At 40.8% G+C, this 13,256-nt stretch overlaps 1 protein-coding gene across 1 annotated transcript in view; it reads right to left on the bottom strand.

Annotated features, from left to right (window-relative positions):
* The window catches only part of LOC147333943 (CD276 antigen-like), a 185,386-nt gene that overhangs the window by 85,901 nt on the left and 86,229 nt on the right, over positions 1 to 13,256 (bottom strand). The window lies entirely within an intron of this gene.

Below are 13,256 nucleotides of genomic sequence, written 5' to 3'. Positions count from 1 at the left end.
TGAGAGCTCATTAAAACATGTCTGAGACTTTTGGAAGGTCAAATCCTCGAGTCTCTGAAAACGTGTTTGTTTATTATGAGGCTGAAACATCTGAACCTGTGATTCAGTGACAACAGCTCTGTCACACCAAACACTGTGTACACAGTTTACTACTTTTATATACGAAGCACTTCAAACAGTGCAATATATCAATACCATGCAATATATAATACTATATACCAAACATCATACTTACAGTTTGATATAATTGTTCAAAACAACCAAACATCTAAAAATAAAACTGACTTTTTAGGTTTCTACACTGAATAAATATCCAAAAACATTTTGACTGGTTAAAATCACGTTTGCAGAAGATTTGGTGGTTTCCTGGTGTAGAGTTACTAGAGTTAGAATAGAGTTAATATTCCTTCTTTAATAATCCTTTGTTATGACAAATCAGACTATGAGGCAAAAAGAAAGTGCAGCTTTATGGTTTCATGGACAAAAGAATTTCTGTGGCTGCAATATGATGAGCTAAATAACCAGGGCTGCACATAAGTGGTCCGCAGGTGCGCATTCGCTGTCAAAATAAAAAACACGCACAAGGGTTAGGGTTAAATTTAAAAACTGTACTTTTGAGTTAAAATATATATTTATAATTTTAATAAATGACGAATTAAAAATGCATGAACATTTTTTTGTATCGAAAAAATATCGAACCGTGACACCAAAGTATCGAACCGAACCGAACCGTGAATTTTGTGTATCGTTGCACCCCTAATATATATATATATATATATATATATATATATATATATATATATATATATATATATATATATATAAATTTTTTGGGGTGGTTTTGGTTGCATTTTTCAGGATTTATGTTCTAAAACATCTGCAGCTCCATGACACTGAAACAAACCAATTACCATGCAGTACAGCAATTTTACATTTTTTCACATTTAATAATCACTTTTTAGTTTAGAGTCCAGTGCGTATGATTAAAAAAAACTGCTGTTGTTTCAACTGGTCAGTTTCAGTCTTCTGACTCTCCACCTTTGCTTCATGCTCTAATGCAAGTGCAAAATGAACTGTGCAAGATCTTCTTCCTTCCGCCATCAATTTCTCTGGAAATTACAGCAATATTGTCATGTCACAAATTACCATTAAGCATAGTCTCACTACCCGACCCAACACTTTACCTTGGATCTTCTTTTCAGATGTAGTATGTGTGTCTGTGCAAACCTGAGCTTTTTATACCATGACAGAAAGAGGGGTGAATGAGTACTTACTTACTTAAGTACTTACTTAAGTACGGAGGCATAAAGGGGATGATATGATAGTTCTATAAATCTTCTAACATGGTGGAATCAACATGTTGTTTAGTTTATGTTCAAGGGCAGTGTGAGTACCAGTCAAATGTAGTGTGGACGGGGTTGTTGGAGTGCAGTCTGCTCGTGGTCTGATCTGTGGAAAAAGAACAAAGAAAACTGCAATGATCTCCATTCAGTCACTGAAAACATAACAGCATCTGTGTCATCTGCAAACGTCAATGATTTTTCTACCTGCAGACAGAAAAATAAATCACTGAGCCGACACAAAGTATAAATAAATGTAACTCTAGAAACATGGATGAAAACAAGAGAGGACAAAGCAGAAAGAAGAACAGAACACTGAATGTTGTTTAAGGTCAGACTCTGAGGTGAGGTTAAGGTTCTTCTCACCATTTTGGACTAAGTTTAAAGAAGTGACTATTTTACTGTGGACAGGCTCAATTCTCTAACAATATACTACACTCTGCTTTTTAACATGACCACAGAAAGAAAAGGCAAATAAAGGAAACATGTTATAAAGCACACAATCTGATCTATTAACTAAAAAGAGAGAAATTATGTTCATGATAATTGGACTCAAATGCAGGACACATTGGTTTACAGTATTTTTTTTATCAAGTTTACCCAGAATGTGTAATGGGGAGGGCAAGGAGGTCTCTGAGTTTACAGAGGAGAGGACAGTCCAACAGGCACATGGGTGAAGATCCAAGCAGAGGGGAAGAAGCAAAGGTAAGACCAGAGGTAAGCATGAGGAGCATCAGCAGCAGGTAAATACAAAAAAACAGAGATTCAGAGGCCCGAGCAACTGCACCACTGAAACATTCAGTGAGGAAGTGATTGTCAGTGAATCACACCTGCAGTAATGTCACTGCGGCACATGTGTAAAGCTTAACTCATTTTAAATACTTTATATTGTGTTCAGTTTACAGTAATGCATCATTTTCTGTGAAAGAACCACGGATCTCTAAACAGCTTTCAATTAGCTCAGAAAAAAGGCGGATTTAAAAAGGAAAAATGCCACAGCTCAATTTACCCGTGGCATATTAAAGTGTTTGTGCTACTTTATGTAATTTTTATGTCATTCTTAGTAGGCAAGTTTTAATTATGCCAAATATTACTCTTTTTTTGCGCTTTGGTTATTATTATTTTTTGTAAAGATACAAATATTTGGGGGACCCATGAGACTCCACTCAAAAGCATCTTATTTTTCCTGCCCAGTTTAAAATCATTTGCTTGTCCTAGTGCCAAGTTTATATCCCATTATTTACATTTTTTGGTACTTCTCCCAATATAAAACGCACCTTTGGTTTCATAGACTGATCATCTCTGCAGTTTTATTCCAAGACTGCAGCACCCCTGTTAGCTTGTTGTTTAGTTTGTATTGGCTGTTGTTTGTGATATTTAATCAGTAGGAGTAATAAACTTTGTCTCTTCCTGATGTGTGTCTTTTATCCTGTCGCCATCTGCCCTCGTCTCTTTTCCGTCACCCCCAACCAGTCACAGCAGATGGCTGCCAAAACACCTATTGGATCAGTGCCTGTATAACCTACGATGGTGTAACAGCAGGCACGTGCAGAGGGGGGGGGGCTGGAGGGGCTTGAGCACGCGCCCCTTTCCTGATGGGTGCCCAGAGTGCCCTTTTGTTGAGGCAACTTTTAAAATTTTTTTGCGGAGTCTTGTCTGTGCCCCTCAACAATAATATTTAACTATTAATCATAGTTTTGCTAAATAAAAGGATCTGGCTTGCATCAGTCACATGATCACATTTAACCAATGATCGCCCTTGACGGCAGAACGCGCTGGTTACGAGCCGGGAACGAGCTCACAAAGAGCACGCGCATTTTTAGCGGTCCGGAGCTGTAGGAGAAACACAAGTTAACTCAGAGACACAGACTGATGCGACACAACCAGTAAGTAGGTGTACAGCGTACACTGTAGTGTGTAGCACCCAGGAGTATCAGCTTATTACGTACACGTTGGTAAGTTGTCTTGTTGCAACTGATGAACTGAAACAAATGAGCGTGCTGTGTGTGCAACAGCGCGACAAACATTACCTGTCCTTTTATTAACTGCACAAGTAGTGCTGGTCATAGCTGCTGGCTACCTGTGCAAGGCTGTCATGGGTCTGTAGCTCTGTCACCGTTTTAGGGAACATATTTAGTTTTAAAGCAAGTTACAGAGCTTTTCCTGCCTTTCTGGAGGGATTATATTCCACTAAAAAACGATCTAATATGCATGTCCACATAATTATGCATTATTATAATTATGATATATTAAAAAACACAAGCTGTATGTAACGTTGGACCCAAGAAATATAAGCTGGAGCGAATTTGACGACAGCCGAACTTTTATTTAATACTGTGCGTTTGTACAGGGACACAGACACTCCCGCTCTCTCTCTGCTGTCATGTCCGCCCTCCTCCTCCGACTGTCACTGCCAACATATAAAGAGACACAATCACTGTCAGATCCCAGCACACCTGTTCACCCCGCCCCTGCACCGCCCCGGGAGCTCACTGCGTCACCCCTCCTCTGCAGCTGGCCAGAGACCACACCCACGCCACACTGTATTTTAAAGAACATACATTAAGAAGCAGATTATATTAGATTTATATTTTAAATAAGACAAAATTTGGATTTTACAGCAGTAAAATTATTGTATCTCTACAGTTTAAACATGTAATAAGCTTTGCCCTGCACAGAGTGGATAGTGAAACAAATGGAATCATCATAAATACATTATTTCATATTTATTACTTCCCCCTCCTCATTGCTTTATTATTGTAGCTCTAGTAATAAATAATAATGTAAGGATTCTGGATCAGCACCGAGATGCCCAAAGTATATACAGTATTCTGAAGGTCTAAAATGTCACTGTGTGTGTGTGCATGTGTTTGTTTTATGTATATGGATTATTTTTAATTATTACTCATGATATGACATTGTCCAGACAGAATTTTATTGGAATTCCACGTGAAAGACCAACACAAAGTGGTGTACACGTGAGAAGTGGAACGAAAATCATACATGATTCCAAACATTTTTTACAAATAAATAACTGCAAAGTGGGGTGTGCATAATTATTCAGCCCCCTGAGTCAATACTTTGTAGAACCACCTTTTGCTGCAGTTACAGCTGCCAGTCTTTTAGGGTCTGTCTCTACCAGCTTTGCACATCTACAGACTGAAATCTTTGCCCATTCTTCTTTGCAAAACAGCTCCAGCTCAGTCAGATTAGATGGACAGCGTTTGTGATCAGCAGTTTTCAGATCTTGCCACAGATTCTCGATTGGATTTAGATCTGGACTTTGACTGGGCCATTCTAACACATGGATATGTTTTGTTTTAAACCATTCCATTGTTGCCCTGGCTTTATGTTTAGGGTCGTTGTCCTGCTGGAAGGTGAACCTCCGCCCCAGTCTCAAGTCTTTTGCAGACTCCAAGAGGTTTTCTTCCAAGATTGCCCTGTATTTGGCTCCATCCATCTTCCCATCAACTCTGACCAGCTTCCTGTCCCTGCTGAAGAGAAGCACCCCCAGAGCATGATGCTGCCACCACCATATCTGACAGTGGGGATGGTGTGTTCAGAGTGAGGTGCAGTGTTAGTTTTCCACCACACATAGCGTTTTGCATTTTGGCCAAAAAGTTACATTTTGGTCTCATCTGACCAGAGCACCTTCTTCCACATGTTTGCTGTGTCCCCTACATGTTTGCTGTGTCCTCTACATGTTTGCTGTGTCCCCCACATGTTTGCTGTGTCCCCCACATGTTTGCTGTGTCCCCTACATGTTTGCTGTGTCCCCCACATGTTTGCTGTGTCCCCCACATGTTTGCTGTGTCCCCCACATGTTTGCTGTGTCCCCCACATGGCTTGTAGCAAACTGCAAACGGGACTTCTTATGGTTTGCTGTTAACAATGGCTTTCTTCTTGCCACTCTTCCATAAAGGCCAACTTTGTGCAGTGCACGACTAATAGTTGTCCTATGGACAGATTCCCCCACCTGAGCTGTAGATCTCTGCAGCTCGTCCAGAGTCACCATGGGCCTCTTGGCTGCATTTCTGATCAGCGCTCTCCTTGTTCGGCCTGTGAGTTTAGGTGGACGGCCTTGTCTTGGTAGGTTTACAGTTGTGCCGTACTCCTTCCATTTCTGAATGATGGCTTGAACAGTGCTCCGTGGGATGTTCAAGGCTTGGGAAATCTTTTTGTAGCTTACGCCTGCTTTAAATTTCTCAATAACTTTATCCCTGACCTGTCTGGTGTGTTCTTTGGACTTCATGGTGTTGTTGCTCCCAATATTCTCTTAGACAACCTCTGAGGCCGTCACAGAGCAGCTGTATTTGTACTGACATTAGATTATACACAGGTGCACTCTATTTAGTCATTAGCACTCATCAGGCAACGTCTATGGGCAACTGACTGCACTCAGACCAAAGGGGGCTGAATAATTACGCACACCCCACTTTGCAGTTATTTGTAAAAAATGTTTGGAATCATGTATGATTTCCGTTCCACTTCTCACGTGTGCACCACTTTGTGTTGGTCTTTCACGTGGAATTCCAATAAAACTGATCCATGTTTGTGGCTGTAATGTGACAAAATGTGGAAAAATTCAAGGGGCCCGAATACTTTTGCTGTATTTAGCAACCAAGACTCTTCAGCATGCTCTTGTATTGCTTATAAGATTGTTCACTGCATCTGGAGGAGTGCTTGGAGTGGAAGGGTCAGAGATTAATTCATTCTCTGAAAAGCATTGAACACTAGCTTTCTCACCTAAGTGGTCAGAGAAGAAAGAAACAAAAAAGGACAGCTGTGGTTTTATTGAACTGCAGTGGGAAGGATGGTCAACCAAGTGTCATGTTACACATGAAGAGTAGAAGTTCATCTTCAAGTTATACCATGTCAGTGACCTTCATGGTTCCTACATTCACATTGGATTTTCTAAAACAACACGTGCTGATTAATTTTATGAACGGCTGATAATCATTGACATTCACTTGTTTATCTCTTTGTAGTCTTGTACCTTGTAAAAGTTGTAAAGATTACTTTATGCATTTTGTCGCTTAGAGTATTTTTGCTCTGAGTTATTAGAGGAATTCCATAATCAAAGGCAATTACTTCCTCAGTGCCAAAAACTTCCAGATATGTTCTTTCACAGCTGCTTAAACATCTGTATCTGAGCACACATTTTGATATTTGTCCTCTAAGCTCTGGTCAGTTGGTGGAAACACACATGCTCATGTTTTACTATCAGTTGACAATCATTGATACTCACTGGTTCTTCTCCTTGTACTGCATCTGAAAGTCATAAAGATTACATTAGTCACTGATTCACTAGAATAAGGTTGAATCTAATGCTACAGTGACCTCCCCTCTGTACTGTGTAATATAAAAGTCAGTCAGGTTTGCAGATGACACACAGATACTGTTGAGTTTTCACTGACAGAATGGAGATCACGCTGTTTTTCTCGCTGTTGCTTCTGGTCTGCTCTGTTTCCACAAATCAGACAGAGGCAGATAATGAAATTCTTGACCAGCAGATTTCAAACCAACAACCCTGTCCACAGGAAGTCCATGCTGTGCTCAGAGAGCTGACTGCCTCAGTGGCTGAACAGAAAGTGGAAATCAGGACCTTAAAACAAGAGAATAAAGGTAGAGTATGATGTCAGGTAGTGAGAAAAATGACAGCATGAGGAAACCTTCATATGAGCCCCTGTTACAGAGATATCAATGTCACTTCATGAATCTATCACTAACGTTTCTCATTAATTTTTTAATTTTTATTATTTATTCATTATTTATTCAATAATCTAGCCTACTAAAAATGAAAAGATTCAAATGATGCAGATAAATAAAATTCATATTGACTTATTTATGTTCTTTTCTGTCAGACCATGTCGCAAAACTGAAAGACCTGGAAATGCAGAACGTTGAACTTCAGAGACAGAGGTCTGAAATTGACAAACTTAAACAGCAACAAATAATAAATAAATAAATAAACTTTATTTATAAAGCACACTAAAAAAACAAGGGTATACCAAGGTGCTTGACAAAAATAAAATAGGAAAAGGGAGATGGGAGGGAAAAGAGAAAGGACCTGGCACGTATCAATTATAAAAACCATCATAAGATATAAAAGTAGTTCACAAGCATAAAAAATGTACCAGCGCACACAAGTGTTAACTGGGTGGAAAGGCAAGATTAAAGAAATAAGTCTTAAGCCGTGATTTAAACAGTGGCATAGAGTCAGACGCCCGGATAGCGACAGGAAGGTTGTTCCATAAGACCGGGGCAGCTACAGCAAACGCGCGGTCACTGCGAGACTTCAGCCGAGAACGAGGTTGCTCCAGAAGAATTTGGGTAGCAGAGCTAAGTGCTCTGACAGGAGTGTGTAACCTGAGAAGCTCATTGAGGTAGCTCGGCGCAAAGTTATTAATGGTTTTGTAGGTGAAAAGTAATATTTTAAATTGAATACGGTATTTAATTGGAAGCCAGTGCAAGCCAGCAAGAACAGGAGTGATGGAAGAAAACTTCCTGCTACCTGTCAAAAGGCGTGCCGCCGCATTCTGGACAGTCTGCAATCTAACGAGAAGGGTGGAGGAAAGGCCAATGTAAAGAGAGTTGCAGTTCATATCCAGAATCGGATTCTTTTGGTTATTACCCAAAGCTCGTGACCATAGGTGAAGGTGGGGACAAACTGATAGGAAAGAGCTCCTGCCAGCCACACAGCCACCTGCGACAATCACAGACATTTATCTACCGGCTTGACTGGCGGCTGCAAAACATTGCAAGATAATCTTGGTCAGGTATTCTTCCAGTCCACAACTTTACCACGAGTGTTGTTATATCAATTTAATTGTCCCACAAGGGGAAACTTGGGTGTAACAGCAGCAAGAAAACACATATACAAACAAACAGTACACATAACACAGAACAGAAACATACACAATTCTTACATATTTACATGAAGGACAATGGTTACCAAAAACTGAGTACCATACTGTTGTTAAATTAAATAAAATTAAATACAGATAAGAGGCAACCCTGGTTGTAGTGTGAATCGGTTGATAAAACAGTGCACGATACAGCGCTGATGTAAACATCTGTGTTTGTTGGGAGCAGTTCAGATTGTACAGTCTGACAGCTGCAGGGAGGAAGGACCTGTGGAAACGCTCCTTCATGCATCGAGGATGCAGCAGTCTGTCACTGAAGCAGCTCTGCAGTTCAGCAACATCTACATGCATGGGGCGGGAGATAAACTGCTGCTCCAACATACCACACTGTGAAAAATGACAGATGCCACCACAGAGTCATAGAAGGTCTTTAAAAGCGCTCCCTGGACTCCAAATGACCTCAGCCGCCTCAGCAGGTAGAGTCTGCTCTGACCCTTCCTGTAAAGAGCATCATCCCTGTACTTATACTTTTGTGTTGCTCTCTCATCACATCTTCATTATTCTCATCACTGCTTAAAACAACACACATCTTTTTTTAACTGTCCTTTCTCCAAAACAGAAAGTGGCATTACAGTTGTTTCAGGCTGAGAGACACAAAACGCTCTTCGTATTATCATTCATATATCATCCACACAACTATTTTATTTCTTTTTGTCCACTGGGCAGGTGACCTGCAGAATCATGTCTGCCCCAGCTGGATACCTTTTCACACACACCGTGACGTCAGACACACTCACAGTCACTTCATTCGTCAGACTTCTTTTAAGTTTGCAGCAGGCAACGCGACTGAGTATTGTGTCAAGATAAGTAGGAAGACCACGCTATAATGGACAGTTGAAGGAAAAGGTCAAATTTACAGGGAATCTTTTTGTTTTGTTTTTGGACAGAAAGATGAGAGTTTGATGTGTACATGGCTGTGAACAAAAATATAAATGTGGTGGATCATAAATTTGATTAGTTTTGAAGTTGTACATCTCTGTTCCTTACATTTCATGTCATGCCCTTATTAATGTTTTATTTGTTGCTTTGACTGTTTTCGAATAGAATATGCAGTGGGAATATAGAGGGAGACAAGTAGTGAAAGTTTTGCCTGGGTTGATTGTGCGTCGATCCATTGTTAATGCCTCAGGGCTCCAGTAGGTGGGTTCGCGCGCTTCCTCCTTCACTCAATACAGACGAGTGAGAGTGAGAGCTGCGTGTCTGTGCCGCTCTTTCACCTCTCCTCACTATTTCCCCTGTTTAAGGGCACAACATAAACACTGAGGCTTCAAAATGCAGCATCTACAACACTGTCACTCTGCCTCCACCATGGAGACAGTCTCCATGGTGATGAGTACAACTGGCAGCTGAAACTGTTGTGAACTTCTCCATGAGTCATATTTCCTGTTTCAGAGCTGCTGATTGGCTCTTTGGGCCCTTTACCTTCAGGAGGTCATGGACGAAGCACTGAAGTCGTTTATCACGTGAAAAATATTTTTAGTTTATAATAATTTGATAAATAATAAAATATTAATAAAAAGTGGAGGTTTTTTTAGAACTTAGATTTTAAGCTATTTATGCCTTTTTTGCTGCTCTTTTTTAAACTTATTCCCTTTAAACTGTATTTATTCTTTTTAAAATATATTGGTTATTGCACTGTAGAGGCTGCTGAGGAACAGTATTTCGTTTCAGGCTGTGTAACACGAAATGACAATAACCAATAAAGTCTTGAGAGCTGCCATCATTGTTCCAGCAGGAGGCAGTAAAACACCAAACTGCACCTGTTGTGCTGAAAAGGTGTGAGCATGTGCAGTAACCCAGTAAGTTACCTGAATATCTCTCACACACACACACACACACACACACACACACACACACACAGTACTGATACTAATGACTCGCTCTCAGATCTATTTGGGTTTAATGTCAGGGTATATTTGTGGATGAAAGTTTTGGTAGGACACATGATGTGGACAGTCTGGTAATCCCAGAATATTTTAATGTAAGAAAACTCCAGACAGCTCTGGAGAAAGTTTCAGAGTAAAAGCCCTGGAGTGTTTTACATGTTATTCTGTTGGATTAAATCTGATGGAGCTGATTTATAAACACTTCACTGCCAGGTATCAGGTGACCTGCAGAGACTGATCCTACAAACACTCAGAAACAGAGTAAACCAAACTGCACCACAGTGATCAGACGAAACCTTCCTGACATGAACACAGCTCCTCAGTAAAAACTGTGAACCAGCAGAGAGACTACACCCAGCACCATACACCACCTCTCTGACACAGTACACCCTCGGGCAGGTGGTGTCCCCATAAACAGTGTGAGAAGCTCTGATTATTTACTATGTTCAAACAAACTGAGTGTCCACAAACGTCTGAGCTCACAGTGAGAGCTGCTGGCACAGTTTGCAGGTGTTCTGCCCCCTGCTGGACACACAGAGCTACAACATGAGGATCAGAGGAGGCTGGTGCTGCTTCACCTTTAGACACAAGAAGGAGGTCAAAAAATGTAGAAACAGAGATTGTTTTTAAACCTGTAAAGGGGGAAATCCTGACGAACCAATCCACAGCCAGAAAAGAAGTCTAACTCTGTGCTGCTCCAATCAGGAATCAGCTCTGTTACTGTGTGAGTGTGTAAAGTCACAGAGTAGCTGGTTTCAAATGTATCTATAAAGTTTATTCACATTTTATTTAGGCTTCAAAAAACAGTCCAAGTTTATTTCTTTGGACTTTGTTCACTTAGCGCCACCCGGAGGACAGTCAGCTCCCTGCAGCAGCTCTGGAGGACTGTTAACTGATGAAGAGCTCGGACTGCACAGCCTGCTTCATCACCGACTTCTTTAAATAAACATGACCACGATTAGTCGCAGCACCTCAGACAAACGTTTGTTACACAGCAGCCGCCTTCACACCGACTGAGCTCCATCACAGCTTCAGAGCTCAGCTTACTAAAGTCAAAGTTTATTTCCTCTCAGGTTTCTTACTTTCAGTAAAGTTTCACTGTTAGAGCCCTGACCAGCATCCTGCAGCATCTGGAGCAGCTGTGTGGTGCTGTCATGGCAATAAGGATCCAAATCTGTGGGATGTTTCCAGCAGGGGTTATAACCTGCAGCCAGCAAGGTGTGCCTAATAAAGTGGCCGTGTTTATGTCCCAGTGCAGCAGCATCAGAAAACGGTGGTTTACATCTCTGTTACAGGAAACCTGAAGAGTTAAAACACCAGAGAAGAAAATCTAAACGTTACACAAAGAACATAAAAGAAGTAAACTTCATAAAAACTTCACAAATGATGCTTTAAATGAAAAATAAATCCCTGTAAATAATTCAACAGGTCACATGTTAGAACCACCTTAACTAAACTCTGTAGCCGCTCACTGTGGTTTGTCCCAGCAGCTCTTAGGAAACAAACTGCTAACTTCAGTGTCAGCACACACTGTTAGTAAACTATGCAACACTGGATTCAGGTTTCAGTTGTGTTAAGTTGTGAAGTTGTGATGAAAGTCTTCTTACTGACACAGGTAGGATGGTCAGGCGTCCTCTGTTCCTTCACCGTTCATGAACTGTCACTTATAAAATGCTGCCAAACATCAACTACACTCAATAACTAAACGTGTGCAGGTTAAAGTGATGGACGCCCAGATCTGCACTCCAAATACAAACAGACTAAAGGTGTTTCCTCCAGAAACAAAGACAATATTTACAAAGGTCTCACAGGTAAATTGTGAGCGATCACAGCAGCATCTCATCCTGACTAACAGCTTTTAGATGCAGGGAGAGCGTCGTGGTTCAGAGGTGGTTCAGCAGATGATGAAGGCCTTTCTGTTGCATTGTGTAGTGCTGTGGAGGCCATGATGGTCGACTGGGTCTGCTTCTACTGAACTCACAAACACTTCTGAGGTATTTACACCTGAAGCCTCATTGAATGTGAGTCAGAAACAAACGGCTCAGCTGTGATTAATGGATGTTTCCCTGCATTTCTATTTTCACACACTTTATTTCTTACAGCAGGAAAACTGAACAGAATGTATGTAAGAGGTCAGAGTGAGGATGACGTCACTTAATACAGGAAATACATGTTTGTCTGTTTTGATGATGAAGGACTTCTTCAGCTCTGTAAACAGCTACACTTGAGAGGACAGAGGTGATTTCATGGATCAATAACAATGTGTTTATCAGCTTTCATCATCGCAGTGCAGACATGACGTCAGATCTATCAGAGTGAAGGCCGTCTCTCTGATGACGTCACAGAGCAGAGTCCTTCTGTCCAATAAAGGATCTCAGATCAGCTGCTGCCATCTTGTGGCCACAGTTGGTTACTGTCTCTGAAAGTTGTCTCATGTTTCCTGTTGTCCTGCTAACAAAGGCTGGAGCTCATCATGCTGAGAGGGCAGCAGCATTTTGTGGCTCTTCACACATGTTCATTATATTCTGATGATCCTGGATGGAGACAAACTACAGATAAGTGTGTTCAGCCCAACTAGTTTATCTCATTACAGCAGTTTGATGTTTCCCTTTGAATCCCCCTGAAGATCCTGACAGTGAAGCACGTACATAATAGTTTAATAGTTTAATAGTTTAATTATTTATATAGCACATTTAATTACAACAGGAGCGTTGACCAAAGTGCTGTACAACAACAACTTAGAGTATTAAAAGCAAACACAAATATGAATTAACAAACAACTCTCATGCTGTATTAAAAGCCAGTAAATAAAAATGCGTTTTAAGATAAGATTTAAAAAGATTGACAGTAGGAGCCTGTCTGATGTGTAGGGGTAAATTATTCCACAGCTTAGGCGCTACGACTGCAAATGCTCGATCACCTCTATGAACCAGCCTCGACCTTGGTACAGCTAAAAGCAAAAGATCACTTGATCTAAGAGATCTAAGGGGGGTATAAGTCTGCAAGAGGTCAGACAAATACCCGGGAGCCTGTCCATTCAGGGCTTTGTAAGTCAACAATAAAATTTTAAAATTAATTCTGAAGCGGACAGGGAGCCAATGAAG

The sequence above is a fragment of the Aulonocara sp. 'chitande type north' Nkhata Bay genome, linkage group LG3, assembly GCF_057382095.1.
Source record: "Aulonocara sp. 'chitande type north' Nkhata Bay isolate Kocher_YH1m ecotype deep benthic linkage group LG3, A_spYH_male_GT1.1, whole genome shotgun sequence".
Taxonomy (NCBI): domain Eukaryota; kingdom Metazoa; phylum Chordata; class Actinopteri; order Cichliformes; family Cichlidae; genus Aulonocara; species Aulonocara sp. 'chitande type north' Nkhata Bay.
Note: the sequence above shows the minus strand (reverse complement) of the source record. Positions and strands in the feature narration are given on the sequence as shown.